Raw genomic sequence first — 24,568 nt, 5'->3', positions numbered from 1 at the left:
GATTTGGTTCACAGGAGTTCTCCTGAGGATTAAATGAGCTAATTCACATAAAGTGCTTTTTGAAGTGACTGGTACAGAATATCAAGAAAGGCTCACGGTAATAGTAGTGGTAGTTTTGTTGTGGTTATTTCATTCTATTTTTTTTTAATGTTTTTATTTATTTTTGAGACAGAGAGAGGCAGAGCATGAGCAGGGGAGGGGCAGAGACAGAGGGAGACGCAGAATCCGAAGCAGGCTCTAGACTCTGAGCTGTCCACACAGCCCGAAGTGGGCTCGAACTCACAGACTGTGAGATCATGACCTGAGCTGAAGTCGGACGCTCAACCGACTGAGCCAACCAGGTGCCCCTGTTGTGGTTATTTCAAAACGTTAGATGGCTTATTGTGAAAAGAACAGCTTTAAATCCAAATGACAGCCCTGCCTTAGTTTAAAGCTAAAGTTCTCTTTTCTGCTTATTATGGATCTTTGATAAGAAATACAATTGCTGAGAAGTCTGTTTTGCTTGCTGTTTGCTACGAGCATTGTGAGGCCTTTCCTGAATGTAACCCGCTGTGTAGTAGAATGGGTTGTAAACCTTCCTAAATGTAGTCTGATATGTAATGGAATGAGTGATTGTACATAAACTAACCGGCATTTCTCGCTTCTGTAAACCTGCTTGCTTAGCACATTCCTCACCTACCCCCTTCCCCCTTTTTTCCTCCCGCCACAAGTAACAGACAAAGCCTTCCCGCCAAAGGACAGACAAAGGACGCCCAATCAGAGAACAACAAATGTCCTTACTTTAAAATCAACTAATCAGGCCCCTCATAATTTGAAACCTCCCCTGTGCTATTTGTCTCTGTCTATAAAAACGCTGTACCAACCCTGATCGTGGCCTCTTGCATCACCGGCGACGAGTGCGCAGAGGACCAGGTTCGAACCTGCAATAAACGACCCTTGCCGCTTGGCTTTGACTTACGACTCTGGTGGACTTCTGTGGGAGGTTTCGGAACTTCGGGCATTACAATTGCTCCCTCCGACCTGATATAGTTGCCTTATCTAGGAGCTAGAACCGTCAATGTCAATAAAAATCAGAACAGTGGTATTCTGTTAGGAAAAGGTGGTTGAGGATTGACTATAATGTGGCAAGAAGGAACTTTCTGGGGCAGTGGAAATCTGTATCTTTATTGGTGTGTTGGTTGTCAAATTTCATTGAATTATACTGTTAAGATTTACACATTTCACTACATGTAAACTTTCAATTCAGTTTTTTAAAAATTAGCATGTTGAGCTAATGACTGCCCTGTTGAACAAAGGCACCACTTCCTAATGTTTAACAGGTGAGAGACAGAAATCATTTTTGAGGCCATGCAAATAGGGGAAACTGGGTTTTCTTCCTAGCCTAAGACTACAAAGTTCCACAGATGTGAGATGGGTAGAAGACAAAGAAAATGAGAAGCAACATAGTAGCTTCAAGCTCCACACCAGCTTCCCTATATGTAGGTTTATGGCAGAGGGGGAAGGCAACAAAATGCCGACCGAAATTTGAGGGACTCAAGAATAAGACAAGTGTACCACCTCTAGTCTGGCATTTGAGAGTAGTACCCCATAGATGTCCCCTGTACCAGTGGACAGGGGCATGCAGTAAAAAGGGCAGCATGCTACATCTGGGCAAGGAGGCAGGGAGAACGCTTGGGTTTCCAGAAGCTCCCCTGTACATCCCCTGAATGCCCAGCCTGGTCAAGGAAGAGACAACAACAGTAACAATACATTTGAAGGCTTACTATGTTCCAAGGACTTTCCTAAGTGCTTTATATGTATCATCTCAGTTAATCCTCTCAGAAATCCTATGTAAGTCTTAGATACTATTATTATTCCCTTTTCACTGATCAAGAAACCAAGGCCAGGGTGGTGAAAAGGCTTGATCAAGGACATACAACTAATAAGTGGTAGAACCTGGCAGGGTGTATGCAGATCCCTCTATCCTCCAACTTTTCTTCTTCAAAACTGTTCTTTCTCCTCTGAATCGTATTAGAATCAGCTAGTTAGTCTACAAAACAAAGCCTGCCAGGATTAGGGCTGCATTGACTCTCTATAAATCAATTTGCAGAGAACTGACACCATAATAATACTGAACCTTTGAATTCATGAATATAGTTTATTTCTCCATTTATTTACATCTTCTTTAATTTCTCTGAAATTTTACACTGTTTAAAGTTTTCAGTGTACAGGTCTTGCACATATTTAGTTGAATTTATCCCTTAGTATTTCATATCTATTGATGCTACTATAGGTGATTTATTTACATTTTCAATTTCAATTGCTTATTGCTACTATATATAAATACAATTAAAGCTTTTTATTGAAATATAATTCACATACCATAATATTCACATACCATAATATACCATAATATTCACCCTTTTAAAGAATATAGTTCAGTGGTTTTAGTATATTCACAAGGTGGTGCAGTCATTATCACTATCTAATTCCATAACATCTACATCACTCCAAAAAGAAACTCTATACTCAGGGTGCCTGGGTAGCTCAGTCAGTTAAGCATCTGACTCTTGATCTCAGCTCAGGTCTTGATATTGGGGTTTTGAGTTCAAGCCCATGTTGAGTTTTGCACTGGTCATGGAGCCTACATAAAAAAAAAAGAAACTCCATACTTATTATCAGTCGCTCCCCATTTCCACCCTCCCAGCCCCTGGCAACCACTAATCTGCTTCTATTTCTATGAATTTATCCATAGAATTAATTTTTATGTAATGACCTTATATCATGAGACCTTGCTAAACTCACTTATTATTTCTAAAGTGTTTTTGTAGATTCCTCTGGATTTTTTACATATATGTTCATGTTGTCTGAGTGACTGGATATACAAACAGACAAAAGCCAGACCATATATAACAACAGAACTCTGACCCACAACTCCTGCAGCAACCGCTCTAGGAAGCCAAATTACAACCTCTGAAGCAATCAACCCAGAATGGTCAGAACTCGATCGGTGACAGCCAACTTCCCTATTTCTTTTATCTTGCGTCTAACTCAAGACCAACGAGAAAAAGATAAATATGCTCCCCAAACCATCACATAAGATGCCGACTTCTGGTTAACCCATCTCTAGCTTCCCCATGCCAAGAGCCTTCAATCAGTGCATGCTGAAAGCTTTCCCTTTTTTTCATTAGAAAACTTTCCTGGCCCCTGCCTGACTCTTAGTCTCTCCCAAGGTCAAGCGTTTGTGGCTATCTGCTATAACAAATTCTGAATAAATAGCCTATTTTCACTTGAGTGGTCTTCATTTGTGAATTAAGACAGTTTTACTTCTTTTTTTTTTTGCTTGTTTGTTTACACTAGGACAATTTTAACCCTCCATTACCCTATCCTGCAGTAACATCCACTACTGGCTTTATATGGATTAAAACTGCATTTGCCAAGAACTGTGAACATTTAGAATCTTTACATGAAATCACATGGTTGATACAGGCACATAGACATCTTCCAACACTAACAGAATACATATACAACACGTACCAAATGGTCTTGATGGATAAATTTGCTTCATCAGATACTCATATTTAGTAAAATTCACAGTTAATGCAGAATTTCATTTGCTTAATTTGCACCTTTATTACACATTTTTTCTAAGATTTTAATTATTGAAAAAAACCACTCATTTATTCAAGGTTGTAATTTGCAGGGCAATAAACAATGGGCTCTAAATTTCTTAAAGGTGTCTATAACAATTTAAAATACCAGGAGTCTTCTTTTCTATTTGTAGCACCTGACTTAAGACCCTTATAAAAACAAAGTTTAAATTCATTTAGTGCATTCATTAAAATTCATTGTCACTGTTTCTCTTGAGAAAGACTCATTTCAATTGTTATTTCCCAGACTACCTATATATAGAGAGACAGCATGGGTGTATATTCTTTTCAATTGGGTAGAATTTTACTCTCAGAATTTATAGCTAGAACAAGAACTTGCAGCATCTTTGAATGGTCTTTCACTCAAAACAATGGTGATAACAATGCATACAACAGATTTGGGATCCGACCCCCTACTTAACATCATCAAACATGTTTCCAAAGTATCCTTGGAAAATATTTAAAAATATATGAAAATTCTACCATATGGTACACCATCATTCTCTAACCATTTCCCAATTGTTCATTTATATCAGTTGCTATTTCTTTATAAGTAACATTGTGATGAACACCCTCACACACAGTTCTAAGCAAGTGTGGGTGACATCTCTCTTTAGGATAATGTCAACTAAGTGGCTTACTGGGTTAGACTACAGATGGTTTTAAGGCTTTAGTATACTTTACCAAATAATCTCCAGAACTGAACAACTCCTACCAACGTTAAGTTAGTGTGACCACAAAGTGGACTTGTTTGGTAACAATGAAGCAAATTCAACCACAAATCTATTAGATGCCCAAGCATCTCAAAACTATCACACCAAAGAAGCAAGGAGATAATCATTAATGGTAATGAAGCCAAAATTCAAATTCTTTAAAACATTACTCAGCTTTAAATCATGATTTCATTAAATCATGACTATTTTTAAGAAAATTAACTCATTAAATCATGATTATTTTAAGATAGTAAACAAAGGCTTTGCACAAAAAAAATCTAGTGTTTTTCAAAAATAAAAAGTTAAAAAGAGAAAGAGAAAAGTCAGTACCAAATGACCAAAAATTTTTATTTGACTAAATTCTATTTCATGCATAAGCATGACAGTCTCCCCTGTTTATTAGACTTTGGCAATTAAAAAAAAAAAAAAAACAAGCAGCCTTACAGAACAGAATGGTGAAAATGCCAAGGGTGAGGGTAGTCTACAGTTTTACTGTAGGATAAATATACATTTTTTTAAAAGGCCTCTCTCCCTTTGGCCATATCAACTCTCAGTTCAAATCATTAAATAGAGAGAAATTTTCTTTTTTTTTTTTTACTTTTTAAAAAAATGTTTATTTATTTTTCAGACAGAGAGAGACAGAGCATGAACGGGGGAGGGTCAGAGAGAGAGGGAGACACAGAATCCGAAGCTTTACTTTTTTAAAAATGTTTATTTATTTTTCAGACAGAGAGAGACAGAGCATGAATGGGGGAGGGTCAGAGAGAGAGGGAGACACAGAATCCTAAGCAGGCCCCAGGCTCCTAGCTGTCAGCACGGAGCCCGACGTGGGGCTCGAACTCACAGACCGTGAGATCATGACCTGAGCCGAAGTCGGACGCTTAACCGACTGAGCCACCCAGGCGCCCCTAGAAAGAAATTTTCAAAATCACTTCTTTACTTCTCCAACATCTTTGATGCTATCATCATCCACCTCTGGCCATTTTTCCTGAATGACATCAATTATGTCATCTGTAAAGTCTCCCTGAATGATGATTTCATCCTCTCCTGTTACTGAGGCACCACAGGAGAATTTTTGTGCAAAAAATCTTTGTGCTTCTTTTAGATCAATTTCACAGTTGCAAGGCCACATACTCTGGTTACACATTTCTTCTTTGCTCTGGGAATTTTGGCTATCATAACCTTTTGTGGTACAGTCTTCTTTTTTTGCTTTATTTGACCCCTTCCACCTCTCTTCTGCTTTTCTTCTTTTCTTCTTCCCCTGCTGCGCCTTGACCCTCACTGCCTCCAGCTTCTTGTTTGGGCGAATTTTCTACAGTAAGTTTTGCAAACTCACTTGGAAAATTCTTCTCTAACCACTGTCGGCATTTAGCGACATCAGGCATATATTCACAGTACTCTGTTAGTAATGAACAGACTCCACAGTAGAGGACTCAAAGTGGGTAGTCTGCATGTAACTTGGTATTGCCCCTCGGCTCTCCTTTGCAATCATGCCCACTGGATTCAGAAATATCAGCAGCCATCTCACAAAATGCCAGCTGAAGCGATATATGCAACTCCTCTTCCCCGACCAGGGCCACCTGAAAGCCTGTCTCAAGGCAGTTTTACTTCTTTATTTCCAATCTGCAACCTTTTTATTTTTCTTTGCCATGCTTTATTACTCTGGATAGGACCTCAAGTATAATGCTTAACAAAAGGGGTGAAAGCAGGCATCTTTACCTGGTTCCTCCTCTTAAAATATTAAGGTATTAAAAAAAATTTTTTTAATGTTTTATTTATTTTTGAGAGAGAGAGAGAATGTAAGCAGGGGAGGGGCAGAGAGAGGTGAAGACAAAGAATGTGAAGCAGGCTCCAGGCTCTGAGCTGTCAGCACAGAGCCGGATGGCGAGGCTCAAACCCATGAACCGAGAGAGCATGACCTGAACCGAAGCTAGATGTTCAACTGGCTGAGCCATCCAAGCACCCCAAAATATTAAGGTTTTTTTTTAACTTTTTTTTTTTTTTTGAGAGAGAGGGAGCATGAGCATACACATGAGCAGGGGAGAGGGTCAGAGGGAAAGAGAGAGAAAATCTTAAGCAGGTTCCATGACCAGAGCGGAGCCTGACTTGGTGTTCCATCTCATGACCATGAGATCATGACCTGAGCCAAAACCAAGAGTTGGACACTTAATGGACTGAGCCACCCAGGTGCCCCTAAGGTATTTTTAATTAAATTAAATTAAATTGTTATAGTATGCATATACATTTAAAAGTATGGGATAATAGTTCGATTTTTAAATATCAATATATGCAGTATGCTAATAAATCTTTTATAACGATTTGAATTTATGATGAAAAGTTTAAATGTCAACTAAAAATTGAGCAAGGAGTTACACAGATGTTCAAAATTCTTTTATAGGGCAATGAGCAAAGTTTGAAGCAGGCTCCAGTAAAGGCCATCACTGAATCTGGGGGAGTTGGACAATGTCCAAGTTTGTCAGCAGAGGCTGACCAAGATGACTGGGGTCCAACCTCAGTTGGCAAGGAGTTGTCTTCCATTATGCAGAATGAGGATGCAGAGTCAGAAATTGAAGAGGTACTAAAAATAAATAAAATTACATTTTATGCACACCTGAGATTATGAATGAAATTTAAATTCACATTATGATTATAATAATTATTATAATGATAATTAGCACAGAGCCTTCTAAAACAGATGCAGTGCTTTGAAAACCTCCTGCTGGTGGGGAAAATCATAAATAAGAAAGAATCTTTCTTTAGTTGGCACAATTCCTTCTCTCCCTGGGCATCACCTTACTAACTAGAACTGAAGAGCCATATTTGCAATGCTAATACCTGGCCCTGGGGAAAGGCCTACAGTTACCCATCTTGCCTATTTACAATTTCTAACTTCCCAAACAAAAAGCTGCCCAAGTGTCAGCAGCAGCTCCCATTAACCAAAAAGCAAGGGTCTCCTAAAGAGAAGAGCAATGGACACAGGTGGGCACCAACTTAGTTGGAAGTCATATCTGCCTACCAGTTGCAGAAATCCACCTGAAACAGTCAGGGACAAAGCAGGAAGTATCCAGTCCTGATCTTCCCCCAGGAAAACATATCTTATCAAAATAAGGCACATTCTGCACACTTGAAGCACTGGGTAGAGTTCCCCAGCCCCCAGGGAGCTGGAGAAGGGATTTGGAACAAAATCCAAGAACCCTCCAGAATACCCAGGGGATCCAGATCCTGGAACTGCTCAAGCATGGAACTGGGCCAGAGGAGATGCTGTTCAGTTATAAAAACTGACTCTTTCAGCATCTTAGTCCTTCCCCTGGTTGGAAGCATCCCAGACTGTGCATTTCCAACCCTGACAAAAAGCAGGGTTAAGGGGGGGGGGGACTATACCCCCTAACTAACTCTGCATTGGCTCCAGATTAGGCTGAGTAGTCTGCAGAGAAAAAAACTGAAGCAAAAGGTGAGAGCAACTTTAAGTTTCTCCAGCCTCAGAGACAGTGGATATGGGGGAATCAGAACAAGACATGGGCAACTGGTAAGGTAATCTTCCCCAGCTTTTGTCAAGCAAATGCAGTAAAAGAAATGTCAATAGAAGCACCTAAAAGAGGCAAAGCATTGCAGTGTCCATGGTAATAATATGGTTGTCCCCCGTTCTCATTCTAGATACTGAAGAATATACCCCATCCAGCAACAAGTCCAAATTCTTTCCTGGCAACAAGATGTGATATACAGGGGCATCTGGGTGGCTCAGGAGGTTAAGTGTCCAACTTTGGCTCAGGTCATAATCTCACAGCTTGTGAGTTCAAGCCCTGCATCAGGCTCTGTGCTGATAGCTCAGAGCCTAGAGCCTGCTTGGGACTCTATGTCTCCCTCTCTCTCTGCCCCTCCCCTGCTTACGCTCTGTCTGTCTGTCTCTCTCTCTCACACACACACACACACACACACACACACACACACATCCCACAAAAGAGAGAAGTAACACCTAAGAAAATAGCATAGACCAGACAGAAGATGACTTGGTTCTTCTCTCCTCTGAGTGAGGGGGAGGAAACTGGCTCCGGGTGTCTTACACCTAGGCCCCAGCTTTGAAATTCGCAAGCCAAGAATTTGCCTCTTTTGTATTCTGGTTCTATTGGGACAACCTCCCTTAAGGCAGAGGATGACTCAGAGTCTAGTCAGCTGAATAGAGAGTTACATACTGGATGAAAACACATGGGTTTAAGTATCAAAATATTTTCCCAGCACACCAAACAAAAGATTATGTTATGTATGTTACAATGTTAATGTAACAAACAGAATTCAAGGGGAAAGCACTAAAAGAGACAAGTAGTGGTGTTTCATATCAATAAAAGAACAATTAACAAAAAAGTATTGAATTTTTATGTATCTCACATCAGAGTTTATGAATATGTAAAGCAAAATCTAATATAAATGTCAGACTTCCGAGTTAAGATGAATTTTCTCCCTTAATACCTAATGAAATGAGCATAAATGGTATACACACACATCATCAACATTAGCCAAACTAGACTGGTGGCCAAGAAAATAACCTGAAGAGTCTGAAGCAAATGGAGAGATCCAACTTAGCTTAGCTCCCAGTAGCATTCCTGGTGAATGAATAAGATCCTGAAGACTCTTGCTAATGCCATCAAACCCGCAGTGATCCAACTCAAATAATAATCCATATCTCTTACCTCTTCTAAGAAGTAGCACCTATGGCTCCTAGAGAAGAATGGGGAAGGTAAATAATGGGACTGGCTTTCAAACAAAAGGGAAAATTTCAGAACTACCCACTGAACTGGGAGAATGCCCCAAAAAAGAGGAAATCCAAATGGACGATAAACTTTGACAAGATTGCTTTAAATAAAGCCCGCTGATCAAAGGCCTCCAGGAACATATCCACAATAAAAAAGTTAGATTTACCTTCCCACAGCAAGGGAGAAACTACTCCAGAGGAACCTGTAGAGGCCTCAGCAAGAGAACCTTGGAAGGAGTTTCTCATACCATTTGGACTTGTACTAGATTATTCCCTGAAAAGTCTAAGAAGTAAGGACCAGTTATGGATTGAAGGTTGTCAGAAAGTTGGGGAAATTTAGTGGCTGGATAGCTGAACAATTTTTATCTGGAAATAGGAGGATTAAAGCAAGGCCCTGTTGTAGCTGTCACTCAGTTAAGTCAGAAGTAGAGGATATTTTATTGTTTTTATGTCTTGTTCTAGAAATGGTCACAGAGTGGCCTTGTGTACATCTTACTTATACTCTAGTGAATTTGTTTATGTTCTTTTGAGAGCATCATGGCCTGGCTGCTAGCTGCCAGTACGGAAGCTTTACACTTTCTCAAGATAATCTAGTGATGAGGTTCGTGAGCAAATGGCGAAGAAAGGATTCTTGAGACATCTTTGGTGTGAAAAAGTGATTTTATTAAATCACGGGGACAGGACCCGTGGGCAGAAAGAGCTGCACAACTGGGGCTGTGAGGGGTGAATGATTATATATTTTTAGGTTTGTGGAGGGAGGGAGATAGAGATAAAGTAAGTTTCTAAGGAATTGGGAAGCAAGGCTTTCAGGACCTTGAGGGGCTGGCTGTTAAGATAAGGTTACTTTTAGTCTTTAATAAAAACAAAAACATTAAGGCACTAAGGCAGCCATGACTTGCTTGAGGAAGGTCACGTTCTGTAGGTTTCAAGTGTCTATCAGTGAGCTGCAAGCTGTAAGAAGATTTAATTTAAGCTGCATTTCTCTTGCCTTTGTTTTCCTCATCACTAGTAGTAAGGTAAATACAAATTATAGCAACAAATATCTTTTTTCATGCATGAGATTGACAAAAATAAAAAAAGTGATAATATCTGGTGCTAAGGGAAATGTAAGGAACTAGGTTTTCTCATACATTATATAATATGAATTTTTGTAGCTTTTATTATTATTATTATGAATTTCAACCATATATAAAAGAAGACAACGGTATAATGAATTCCCATTATATCAGCTTCAGTCCACTTCTCTTCCTCTAGTAGAAACAAATTATTTCATCCATAAATATTTCAGTATGTATCTCTACCATTATCACACCTAAAAAATGCCCCCATTCCTTAATTTAATGAATTATCTAGTCGGTGTTCAAATTTCCAGTTGTCTTATAAATATACTCAATTTTATACTTCATTTGAATCAAGATCCAAATAAGGTCTACACACAGCTTTTTAAAGTAATATGGCATTATACGTTAAAAACAAAAAATATATATACCCTCTGATCTAGGGATCCTAGAATCTAAGAATGAATCTGTGAGAATATTTTTTAATGTTTCTTTATTTTTGAGAGAGAGAGAGAGCAGGGGAGGGGCAGAGAAAGAGGGAGACAGAGAATCTGGAGCAGGCTCCACACGGTCAGTGCAGAGCCCAGTGCAGGGCTAGAATTCACAAGCCATGAGATCATGTCCTGAGCCAAAATCAAGAGTCAGACACTTAGCCGACTGAGCCACCTAGGTGCCCCAAGAATATTTATTGTGGCATTGTTTGTAATAACAAAAAACTTGAGAACTGGGGCACCTGGGTGGCTCAGTCGGTTGAGTCTCCGACTCTGGATTTTGGCTCAGATCATGATCTCATGGTTCATGAGATACAGCCCCACGTCGGGCTCTGCCCTGATAGTGCAGAGCTGCTTGGGATTCTCCCTCTCCCTTCTCTCTGCCCCTCCCCCCCCAAAAAATAAGTAAACTTAAAAACAAACAAACTTGAAAACTTAAAAGTCCATCAATGGAGGAACCCTCTATTGATGAATAATGTGTACATCTATAGTATAGCTAACTATGTTGCTATTAAAAAAATCAAGTTGATTTTTCGAGATGACATGATATTATACATGGAAAACCCGATAGACTCCACCAAAAGTTTGCTAGAACTGATACATGAATTCAGCAAAGTCTCAGGTTACAAAATTAATGTACAGAATCAGCTGCATTTTTATACACTAATAAATGAAGCAACAGAAAGACAAATAAAGAAACTGACCCCGGGGCGCCTGGGTGGCGCAGTCGGTTAAGCGTCCGACTTCAGCCAGGTCACGATCTCGCGGTCTGTGAGTTCGAGCCCCGCGTCGGGCTCTGGGCTGATGGCTCGGAGCCTGGAGCCTGTTTCCGATTCTGTGTCTCCCTCTCTCTCTGCCCCTCCCCCGTTCATGCTCTGTCTCTCTCTGTCCCAAAAATTAAAAAAAAAAAAAAAAAAAAAAAAAGTTGAAAAAAAAAAAGCTTTAAAAAAAAAAAAGAAAAAAGAAACTGATCCCATTCACAATTGCACCAAGAATCATAAAATACCTAGGAATAAACCTAACCAAAGATGCAAAAGATCTGTATGCTGAAAACTATAGAAAGCTTATGAAGGAAATTGAAGAAGACACAAAGAAATGGAAAAACATTCCATGCTCACGGATTGGAAGAATAAATATTGTTAAAATGTTGATACTACCCAAAGCATTCTACACATTCAATGCAATCCCAACCAAAATTACACCAGCATTCTTCTCAAAGCTAGAACAAGCAATCCTAAAATTTGTATGGAACCACAAAAGACCCCGAATAGCCAAAGTAATATTGAAGAAGACCAAAGCAGGAGGCATCACAATCCCAGGCTTTAGCCTCTACTACAAAGCTGTAATCATCAAGACAGCATGGTATTGGCACAAAAACAGACACATAGACCAATGGAATAGAATAGAGACTCCAGAATTGGATCCACAAATGTATGGCCAGCTAATCTTTGACAAAGCAGGAAAGAATATACGATGGAAAAAAGACAGTCTCTTTAACAAATGGTGCTGGGAGAACTGGACAGCAACATGCAGAAGAATGAAACTAGACCACTTTCTTACACCATTCACAAAAATAAACTCAAAATGGATAAAGACCTGAATGTGAGACAGGAAACCATCAAAACCCTAGAGGAGAAAGCAGGAAAAAAACCTCTCTGACCTCAGCCGCAACAATTTCTTACTTGACACATCTCCAAAGGCAAGGGAATTAAAAGCAAAAATGAACTACTGGGACCTTATGAAGAAAAAAGCTTCTGCACTGCAAAGGAAACAATCAGCAAAACTAAAAGGCAACCAACGGAATGGGAAAAGATATTTGCAAACGACATATCGGACAAAGGGCTAGTATCCAAATCCATAAAGAACTCACCAAACTCCACACCCGAAAAACAAATAATCCAGTGAAGAAATGGGCAGAAAACATGAATCGACACTTCTCCAAAGAAGACATCCAAATGGCTAACAGGCACATGAAAAGATGTTCAACATCACTCCTCATCAGGGAAATACAAATCAAAACCACACTGAGATACCACCTCACGCCAGTCAGAGTGGCTAAAATCAGGAGACTATAGATGCTGGAGAGGATATGGAGAAACAGGAACCCTCTTGCACTGTTGGTGGGAACGCAAACTGGTGCAGCCACTCTGGAATGTGGAGGTTCCTCAAAAAATTAAAAATAGACCTACCCTATGACCCAGCAATAGCATTGCTAGGAATTTACCCAAGGGATACAGGAGTGCTGATGCATAGGGGCACTTGTACCCCAATGTTTATAGCAGCACTTTCCACAATAGCCAAATTATGGAAAGAGCCTAAATGTCCATCAGCTGATGAATGGATAAAGAAATTGTGGTTTATATATACAATGGAATACTACTTGGCAATGAGAAAGAATAAAATATGGCCTTTTGTAGCAACGTGGATGGAACTAGAGAGTGTTATGCTAAGTGAAATAAGTCATACAGAGAAAGACAGATACCATATGTTTTCACTCTTACGTGGATCCTGAGAAACTTAACAGAAGACCATGGAAGAGGGGAAGGGAAGAAAAAAAAAAGAGAGAGGGAGGGAGGCAAACCATCAGAGACTCTTAAAAACTGAGAATAAACTGAGGGTTGATGGTGGGTAGGCGGGAGGGGAAAGTGGGTGATGGGCATGGAGGAGGGCACCTGTTGGGATGAGCACTGGGTGTTGTATGGAAACCAATTTGACAATATATTTCATATTAAAAAAAAATCAAGTTGATCTGTCCGGCTGCCCTAATGAATTAAACAAGAAAGGATGTAACTGAGAAATAGATATAATTTATGACCATACTTCTGTAAAAGTAAATGACAATTAACAATCTTTTAATATATATTTTATATATTTATTTATATGTGTATGCATGTATCTCTCTATCTTTGTAAATGCTTACATAGTTATGGAGAAAAATGTGTGGACTCACACACCTACGCAAACACTGGTTACATGATGGTGGTCAAGGGAAAATGCATGAAGCAACAGAAAATCAGAATAAAAACAGATTGGGGTGCCTGGGTGGCTCAGTCGGTTAAGCATCTGACTCAGGTCACAAACTCCCCACATGTGGTCACATGAGGTCACATGAGGTCACATGTGGCTCAGGTCACAAACTCCCCATTCATGTTTGAGCCCTGCGTCAGGCTCTGTGCTGACAGCTCAGAGCCTGGAGCCTGCTTCGGATTCTGTGTCTCCCGCTCTCTCTGACCCTCCCCTGCTTGCACTCTGTCGTCTCTCTCTCAAAAATAAATAAACATTAAGAATAAAAACAGATGAACAAAATGGGAAAATAATTATGGTATATGTTAAATGAAATGTAAAATTCAAAACTCTAGCTATAACATTGTTGTAAATATGTAAAACTGAATATACTTGTGGAGGTAACAAAGACAATAGAAAATTTAAATGGCAGATCTTTATCTTGGATTGTTTTCAAAAGAAAGTAACACTGGAGGGGTGCCTGAGTGACTCAGTTAAGCGTCTGACTTCGGCTCAGGTCATGATCTCTCATTTGTGAGCTAGAGCCCCATATCAGGCTCTGCGCTGACAGCTCAAAACCTGGAGCCTGCTTCGGATTCTGTATCTCCCTCTCTCTCTGACCCTTGCCTAATCATGTTCTCTCTTTCAATCTCTCTCTCTCTCTCTCTCAAAAATAAACATTAAAAAAAAGTAACACTGGTTAAAAAAAAAAAAGAAAATAGATTAACATTATTAACATTATATGTGTGTATATGTATATTCATAATAAATGCATATTAGAACAAAAAATGAGAGAAAACCAATTTTTGCCTATTTGATTTTGTCTGTCAAAAATATGAATGCACAAAATGTCTGTTCAGGTAATAATATTGCACAAAGTGGTGAGAATAACTTCACTTCTTAACTTTGCAGATACCAAGGCAGACCTCATACTGCCCAAGTAATCCTGGAATGCCTGGTTTAACATAGTGTTACCTAATAACCCCTGTAAAACTAAGGTTGGCATTGTGGTCATTAATGCAATTTGGCCTGAACTGGTATCCTAGTCCAATTATAGCTCCAATCAGAAATGTAAATCTCTTAGCTCTGTATTTTCTACTATACTACCTGCTAATGAAAAAGTTATTAGGTACAAAGACAAGATTTATGCAATTCATGCTCCCCCAAATCACTTCCTAAATTATCCTAATTTAATGGATTGCCTTGTGCACAGCTTCTCTTGAACTCAGCTTGAACTTGGGTTCTTAAACTGAACCAGTCCTATAGGTAACCTTATTCAAGTCTCCCACTACTTTCCTCCAATCAATTTAAATTCATAAATTACCTTAAGGCCAAATGTTCCTTTAAACCATGTGCACCACCCAGATAATTGTAAACAGAAATGTAAAGCCAACATTAAAATTGCATGGCCATACAATGATTCAAAATGTGCTTATGATTATGTTTGAATACTATTATTTCACTTGAAAATGACATTTTTTCTTTTTTTCCTTCCAGAGAATTTGCAGACGCCCAGGAGACACCAAATAGCAAAGGAGATTCAGGATTTTAAGAAACTTATTGATGAAAGCAGCTAGGATGATAACATCACCAATTAGCCTTTTAGTTCAATTCTAATTTAGAGCAGATTAGCCTTGCAATCAGGATCTCCTATTTAGTGCCTCTTTCTTTGCTCCCACTCCCTAACTTGGACTATTCCCCCATCAAACAATGCTATTTTGAAAGTTTTGACAAGGAATTGGGCTTTAAACCAGCAATTCTACTTCTGGAAATCTAACTTAAAGACATATTTTATTCAGAGCATAAAGTTGCAAGTACATGAAGCTTGAAACTGTAGTGTGATATTCTAAACATTCTAACTGTTCATTATTAGGTAATTAGTTGAATAAATTATCCAAGCAATGCAATACCTTGCTCAATAAAAGTTATCTATTCACACAAATTCTAGTGACAGTTATTAAAAAAGATGAACAGCCTAGGAGGAAAAAAATACAGTGAATGTATGAACAGTTTCAAGGAAAAAACTACAAACAGCCAACGAACATTTCAAAACTATCTCAACTTCATTCGTAATAAAGTAAATGCAAATCAGAACAAGATAATAATTTTAATTTATTTGATTGGCAACACCTAAAAAGCCTGATAACTAACGCTTGTGGAATTTTAGGAAACAAGCACTCTCAAACACTTTTGTTGTAATGGTATTTGGTGTAACCTTTCTGGATGATGATTTGGCGATTTCTACCAACATGTAAAACACATACACCCTGTAATCCAATCCCCAATGCTTAAGATTTTCTCTATGGATATGCTGGCAGGACTTGTTAAGATAAGTACAAAGATGTTTTTGCAACATTATTGATAATAGTAGAATCAAAACTGCATAATAAACAAGCAAAACCCTGGAAACAATCAGAATATCCATCACAGGGAACTAAGTAAATTATGGCACATCCTAACAAATGACTTTTTACGCAGCTGTTCAAAAGATACATTTACCTTGCAGTTAAGGAATGATCCCCCAAATACAACAAACAAAACAAAAAAGCAACGTAAATAACTCTATATAGTGATCTGTTTTGTATTTTAAAAAAAAACAAAAATTAGAAAGATAGAAATACATATATGTAAGTGATTTTGCATGTTTTGAAGGATTCACTAGAAATTAAAGGCATTTATCCTTGGGAAGAATAAAGTAGGAAAGTGTGGGTGGCTCTCAACTTTCACTTTTTATTTTGTAACTTTTTGTAGCATGAATTTCCTAATCTCACAGATGTGTTTTTAATTTTACAAACTGTTCAGTGTAGGCTATCAGGGTTGAGAGAACGTGATACACTTTTTTGTTTCTTTGTGCTTTTCTATTAAATAAGAAAACAATGTCATACTATTTTTAAAATATTTTGAGCCAGTAAAATGGATAATGTGAATCTATATCCACTGCCACAGAAAACTTTAAGGACATATTTTTTTAAGAAAGCCAACTGCAATACAATGTGCATAGTATGATCCTATTTGTCTAAAATTGTGTGGTTTGCACCTGTGGGTATTCACCATTCAGAGATGTCTAGAAAAGTTATCAAAGTGTGATGTGGTTGCACATTGTTTTAGAACCATTCTAAATTGCTTTAATTTTCTCAAAATGAGGATGTATCATCCTTAAACATAGAGGATAAAACAAAATTTTTATAAAGATTTGGCCCTACTTGATATCTCAGCAAATTAGAAACAGGGCTGGAAAAGGGGAAAAGATAAGAAAATTATTTAAATAAAGTTATGTATTTAGTAGGCAGCACTGAGGGGCTGCCTACTAAAGCAGTCCAGTGGGAAAGCTAGGAGTGACCTGAAACTGGGGGTTTATACCTGGAGTCCATCAGGAAAGACGAAGTGTTCTCTAAGGCATGGGAGAAATCTGAGCTGGCTAGCTGTGGGATAACAAAAGCAGCTCGGTAGGCACTGACCCTGCCATATTGTGGGAGATGCAGGAGAGAAGCATCAGAGGAAAAGACTTCAAAAGGGAAGGGCTGGAGAAGGTGCAAGGCCTTAGGACATGTTTACGCAGCCATTAACATTGTCCAGGGCCTGATCCCCCTTCACACCTAACCCTTCCTAGTGTTGTAGACACCAATTAACTCAAAATTCAACCTTGGAAACCTAAACCATTAAATTGATTAACACACTTGCTTAGCTGACTTTATGCACGTAGTCGTTAGCAATTATCCTAACAAAAAGAAGCTCCATTCTAGAGTTGGGGCCTCATTCCTACTCAAGTATGAGGACTTTCACTTAACTGCATTTTGTTTGCGGACTCATCTTTTGCGACTCTGGCCATATTCCCTGAAACACCATATAATGAAAAAAAGAAAAATGAGAGAAAAACACAACTTTTTAAAAAATGTATATCCAGGGGCGCCTGGGTGGCTCAGTGGGTTAAGCGGCCGACTTCGGCTCAGGTCATGATCTCACGGTCTGTGAGTTCGAGCCCCGCGTCGGGCTCTGTGCTGACAGCTCAGAGCCTGGAGCCTGTTTCGGATTCTGTGTCTCCCTCTCTCTCTGCGCCTTCCCCGCTCATGCTCTGTCTCTCTCTGTCTCAAAAATAAATAAAAACATTTAAAAATGTATATCCACACACAAAAAAATCCCCATTAATAAGGCAGAAAGTCCTACTGCTTAGAACATTTTTACTGCAAGTGATGGTTTCAAATCTCCATGCCAAGGCAGACATGTTCTTCGGCTAAAGCTAAAAATATATGTCATTTTGCTAAGTATATATAAATCCAGGCAAATATACAGAAAAACTCTAGAGGAGAAAACACAAAACAATGAAGAGGGGAATTGGGATCAGGATAGTGGACGTGGTCAAAGGGGCCTCTGATGTTGTCCATAATGTTTTGATTTTTTAATAAAAGGAAAATATTCACATATACTTATTGTGGTAAAATATACATAACATTTACTATTCTAACCATTTATAAGTGCAGAATACAATGGAATTAATATATAGTCACAATATTGTGCAGCCATCACCACTATCCATCTCTAGAACTTTTTCGTCTTCCCAACAGAAACTCTGTACCTATTGAATAACACCCATTCCCCCTCCCCCCCCAGCCCCTGATAACCCCATTCTATTTTCTATTTCTATGAATTTGCCTAAGTAACTTATATAAGTAGACTCATACAATATTTGTCTTTTTGCGACTAGCTTGTTTCATTTAGCATGGTGTCCTCAAGTTTCCTCCATGTTATATCTTTTGTCATGATTTCCATCCTTTTTAAGTCTGAATAGAATTCTATTTTGATTATCCCTTCAACTGTCAACGGACAGAGGTTATTTCTACCTGTGTCTCTATCATGAATACTGTTGCTATGAAGATACGTGGATAAGTATCTATTTGTGTCCCTGCTTTCAATGCTTTTGGGTAAAGGAATAGAATTGCTGGATCATATGGTAATTCTATGTCTAACTTTTTGAGGAACTGCCAAAATGTTGTCCACAGCAGGTGCACCATTTTACATTCCCATCACCAATGAGCAAGGGTTCCAATTTCTCCACATCCTCGCCAAAACGTGTTTTCCATTTTATTTTAATAACAGTCATCATAATGGGTGTGAAGTAGTTTTGATTCACATGTTCACATATTTTTTCATATGTAAGTTTTTAATTGAAAATTACTCTTGATCAATGAAACGAGAAGCTGGTTCTTTAAAAGAATTAACAAAATTGATAAACCACTAGCCAGTTTGATCAAAAAGAAAAAGGAAAGGACCCAAATAAATAAAATCAAGAATGAAAGAGGAGAGGCCACAACCAACACAGCAGAAATAAAAACAATAATAAGAGAATATTATGAGCAATTATACGCCAATAAAATGGGTAATCTGGAAGAAATGGACAAATTCCTAGAAACATATATACTACCAAACTGAAACAGGAATAGAAAATTGGAACAGACCCATAACCAGTAAGGAAATCGAATTAATAATCAAAAGTCTACCAAAAAACAAGAGTCTAGGGCCAGATGGCTTTCCAGGGGAATTCTATCAAACATTTAAGGAAGAGTTAACACCTATTCTCTTGAAGCTGTTCCAAAAAATAGAAATGGAAGGAAAATTTCCAAACTCTTTGTATGAAGCCAGCATAACCTTGATTCCAAAACCAGACAAAGACCCCACTAAAAAGGAGAACTATAAACCAATTTCCCTGATGAACATGGATGTAAAAATCCTCAACAAGATATTAGCCAACCAGATCCAAGAATACATTAAAAAAATTATTCACCACGACCAAGCGGGATTTATGCCTGGGATGCAGGGCTAGTTCAATATCCACAAAACAATTAACGTGATTCATCACATCAATAAAAGAAAGGACAAGAGCCACATGATCCTCTCAATAGATGCAGAGAAAGCATTTGACAAAACACAGCATCCTTTCTTGATAAAAACCCTCAAGAAAGTAGGGATAGAAGGAGCATACCTCGAGATCATAAAAGCCATATATGAATGACCCAACGCTAATATCATCCTCAATGGTGAAAAACTGACAGCTTTTCCCCTAAGGTCAGGAACAAGACAGGGATGTCCACTCTCACCACTGTTATTCAACATAGTATTGGAAGTCAGCCTCAGCAATCAGACAACACAAAGAAATAAAAGGCATCCAAATCAGCCAGGACGAGGTCAAATTTTCACTCTTCACAGATGACATGATACTCTATATGGAAAACCCAAAAGATTCCACCTAAAAACTGCTAGAATTGATTCATAAATTCAGCACTGTTGCAGGATATAATATCAATGCACAGAAATCAATTGCATTCCTATACACCAACAATGAAGCAACAGAAAGAGAAATCAAGGAATCGATCCCATTTACAGTTGCACAAAAAACCATAAAATACCTAGGAATAAATCTAACTGAAGAGGTGAAAAATCTAGACACTGAAAACTATAGAAACCTTATGAAAGAAATTGAAGAAGACACCAAAAAATGGGAAAAGATTCCATGCTCCTGGATAGGAAGAACAAATATTGTTAAAATGTCGATATTAACCAAAGCAATCTACATATTCAATGCAATCCTTATCAAAGTAACACCAACATTCTTCACAGAGCTAGAACAAATAATCCTAAAATTTGTATGGAACCAGAAAAGACCCCGAATAGCCAAAGCGATCTTGAAAAAGAAAACCAAGGCAGGAGGCATCACAATCCCAGACTTCAATCTATACTACAAAGCTGTAATCATCAAGACAGTATGGTACTGGCACAAGAACAGACACTCAGATCAATGGAACACAATACAAAACACAGAAATGGACCCACAAACATATGGCCAACTAATCTTTGACAAAGCAGGAAAGAATATCCAATGGAATAAAGACAGTCTCTTCAGCAAGTGGTGCTGGGAAAACTGGACAGAAGCCTGCAGAAAGATGAACCTGGACCACTTTCTTACACCATACACAAAAATAAACTCAAAATGGATGAAAGACCTAAATGTAAGACAGGAAGCCATCAAAATCCTCAAGGAGAAAGCAGGCAAAAACCTCTTTGATCTGGCCAGAGCAACTTCTTACTCAACACGTCTCCGGAGGCAAGGGAAAGCAAAAATGAACTACTGGGACCTCATCAAAATAATAAGTTTCTGCACAGCGAAGGAAACAATCAGCAAAACTAAAAGGCAACCGATAGAATGGGAGAAGATATTTGCAAATGATATATCAGATAAAGGGCTAGTATCCAAAATCTATAAAGAACTTCTCAAACTCAACACCCAAAAAAACAAATAATCCAGTGAAGAAATGGGCAAAAGACATGAATAGACCCTTCTCCAAAGAAGGCATCCAGATGGCCAACCAACACATGAAAAAATACTCAACATCACTCATCATCAGGGAAATACAAATCAAAACCACATGAGATACAACCTCACACCTGTCAGAATGGCTCACATTAACAACTCAGGCAACAACAGATGTTGGTAAGGATGTGGAGAAAGAGGAACTCTTTTGCATTGTTGGTGGGAATGCAAGCTGGTGCAGCCACTCTGGAAAACAGTATGGAGGTTCCTCAAAAAACTAAAAATAGAACTACCCTACGACCCAGCAATTGCAGTACTAGGCATTTATCCACAGGATACAGGTGTGCTGTTTCGAAGGGACACATGCACCCCCATGTTTATAGCAGCACTATCAACAATAGCCAAAGTATGGAAAGAGCCCCAATGTCCATCGATGGATGAATGGATAAAGAACATGTGGTGTATATATGCACAATGGAGTATTACTCGGCAATCAAAAAGAATGAAATCTTGCCATTTGCAACTACGTGGATGGAACTGGAGGGCATTATGCTAAGTGAAATTAGTCAGAGAAAGACAAAAATCATATGAATTCACTCATATAAGGACTTTAAGAGATAAAACAGATGAATATAAGGGAAGGGAAACAAAAATAATATAAAAACAGGGAGGGGGACAAAACAGAACAGACTCATAAATATGGAGAACAAACAGGGTTGCTGGAGGGGTTGTGGGAGGGGGGATGGGCTAAATGGGTAAGGGGCATTAAGGAATCTACTCCTGAAATCATTGTTTCACTATATGCTAATTTGGATGTAAATTTTTAAAAATAAACAATAAAATAAAATAAAAAAGTTTCAGTGCAGATTTGACTGACTGAATGAAGAACTTTCTTTTTTGAATCAGGATTATTGTAGATTGGTCATATACATATATTATTCAGAAGTTTTAAATACATAAGTGATCAGATTTGGCAAAAATAATCTACGCGAGATGTGTGAGAGCGACTGCAGCAAACTCTTCTAGGCAACCCCCCAACTAAATAAATAAATAAACAAATAAACAAACATTAAAAAAAAAAATAAATATTTTCCAAAAGAAAGTAAGAGATTGAGATTTGTTTTCTTCATTCACAAAGTAGGACTGCTCAGCTCTGTGAGAACAGAGGCCATGACTCTCTTGCTTACTGTTTCATCCCCAGCCCCTAACAAGGTGCCTGACACCCAGTAGGCACTCAATACATCCTTCCATCCAAAACTAGGGTCCTCCTGTGAAACCCTTCATAAGCTGAAATGGCATAAAGCAAAGAAGCAATTTCCATCCATTTATATGGAATTTTTTTGTGTTTCCAGACCCCAAAAATAACCTCTCTTAGGCTCTTCCCTTACCTTAGGACACATCTTGCTAACAGTTGCACAAAATAAACTGAGATACAGCACAGATGCTCACAGACACAGTTCAAAGCTACAGTGGCTCGCTGCTGAGATGCTGAGTGGAGATCCTGGTAAAGGAGCTGGGCAGGGCCACTCTCACTGCTTGGGGTGCAAGCTGCCACTCTTAGGGCTGGCTGCAAAATAAATGCTGGACACTGTTTTTGCTTTTTGCCTTTTTTCATAAGGGTGAAAATCCTCTTCAGATTTCTTTTGGTTAGCAAAAACAGATACAAATGTTAAGTCTTTCGTAAAAGCAAAGTGGTATAATGTGGAACTTTCAGAAAAGTGGGAGATACCTATACAGTAATCATTGGATGAATAAATGACTGTGTTAGCCTCTCAGTTTACAAGGGATTAATGTATTATTTAAGGGGAATAAGTCTATTAAGAAGTATCACCTTGAAAAATACACACACACACACACACACACACACACATATTATTCAGCCATAAAAAAAAGGAAATCCTTGTTTGCAACAACGTGGATGGACCTTGAGGGCATTATGTTAAGGAAAATAATTCAGGAAAAGACAAATACTCTATGATCTCACTTATATGTGGAATCTAAAACATTAAACTTATAGAAACAAAGAGGAGGGTGGTGGTTGCCAGGGTTGGGAGGGGGTAAAGGGGAGCTATTAATCAAACAGTCCAAACTTTCAGTTTTAAGATGAATAAGTTCTGGGCATCTAATGTACAGCATGATGACCATAGTTAATAATACTGTATTGTATACTTGAAAGTTGCTATGAGAGCAAAGCTTTAATGTCACCATACCAACAACAAAACAGTAGTTATGTAAGGTAAAGGATGTGTTAACCAACCTTATTGTGGTAAATATTTCACAACATATGTATGTATCAAAATACCACATTGTACTTCTTAAACTTACACAGTGTTATGTGTCAACTATATCTCAATAAATCTGGAAAAAAATAAGACAAATCTCCCAGAAAAAAAAGAAAAGAAAAACACACAAAGATACTAGCTTGTGAAAAACTATGATTTTAGAAGCCTTGGGTAAACAGAGTATTTCAAGACAGATCCAGGATGACCAAGAAAACATAAGTGACACTACTTACGGTTTTAAGAAAAGCAACTTCAGGGCTGGTATTCTTCCATCTGGGTTTTCAGATAAGGACAAGGCATTTTTCAAGTGTACTCTTATTACACAACCAGGGCCCCTGTGTTTCCTGACTTTCAGGCAGGACAGCTGATGAGAAAGATATATACAATCAGAACACCGTTGTACCCTTAAAGTCATATCACTATGCTTAAAAGTTAGTTACTAATATTAACCACTTTATCATAAATTCTGCAACAAAAGTAGAATTTAAATTTTTCTCCAATTAGTTCATATATCCAGATGAATATTGTAGTTAGCAACCATCCATTAATTCTCCCTAGCTAAAGAAGATGGGGTCATTCAACTTGTTCTCCCCATTCCCTTACCACAAGTTGAAAGTGCAGCAAACTATTCTTCTTCCCATTCCCCAAGCTGAGAACTTGTCTGAAAGTTACTGAACCATGACTTGAACAAGCCCCTGATGTCCTTGGGTGCGAAGGAAGGGAGAAGAGAGCTAACGTGGGCGTAGATAAAGGCCATCAGGATAAGAGCTGCCTGCATTTCTTTCCTTCCTGATTTAAGCATGCAAAATCTCCATGTGTGAGTCTCCTAGAGAGCACAGAAGATGGCTGGGCCTCAAGGCTCTTGCTGGCACTCCCCAAGAAGCCCCTCCGGACAAGGATCCCCGAACAACAAGGATCCCCCAACAGGCTTACAGGTTAGATTGCCCCTGGTAGGGACTGATGGGGATGTCTGGGAGAAAGAGGTTGAGACTGACTTCTCCTAGGTTAGGATGTACACAGAGCAGGCCCCAGAGAGCAACCATGTGCCCCGTCCAAGTAAGAGAGCTAGCCTCTGTACTCCCCACACATTGGGAGAACGATTATTGAAACAGCAACAACCAGCAGAAAAAGAGCAAACAATTCTTTCTGGACAGTCTTGCAGAGAATATTCTCTCTCCCTCTTCCTCATTCCTACTTGGGAGGAACAAGAGTCAAGGGTACAGAAGGGGACATTACCACCCTCTCCACGAGGAGCTGTTGTAACCACAAGTCTACCTGCACCCGGAGAATGGTAAGAGCTATAAATTAAATATGAGATTAGGGGCGCCTGGGTGGCTCAGTC

General features: G+C 38.7%; 1 protein-coding gene and 1 pseudogene across 1 annotated transcript in view; both read right to left on the bottom strand.

The window, feature by feature from the left end:
- The window catches only part of THOC3 (THO complex 3), a 193,147-nt gene that overhangs the window by 164,890 nt on the left and 3,689 nt on the right, over positions 1 to 24,568 (bottom strand). The window contains exon 2 of the mRNA XM_045035178.1: positions 23,460 to 23,590. The gene's annotated coding sequence lies outside the window, so the exon portion shown is untranslated. The remainder of the gene's footprint in view (positions 1 to 23,459; positions 23,591 to 24,568) is intronic.
- LOC101083653 lies at positions 5,194 to 6,165 on the bottom strand (annotated as a pseudogene).

The sequence above is a fragment of the Felis catus genome, chromosome A1 (assembly GCF_018350175.1).
Source record: "Felis catus isolate Fca126 chromosome A1, F.catus_Fca126_mat1.0, whole genome shotgun sequence".
NCBI lineage: Eukaryota > Metazoa > Chordata > Mammalia > Carnivora > Felidae > Felis > Felis catus.
This window is presented reverse-complemented; position numbering and strand designations above follow the sequence as displayed.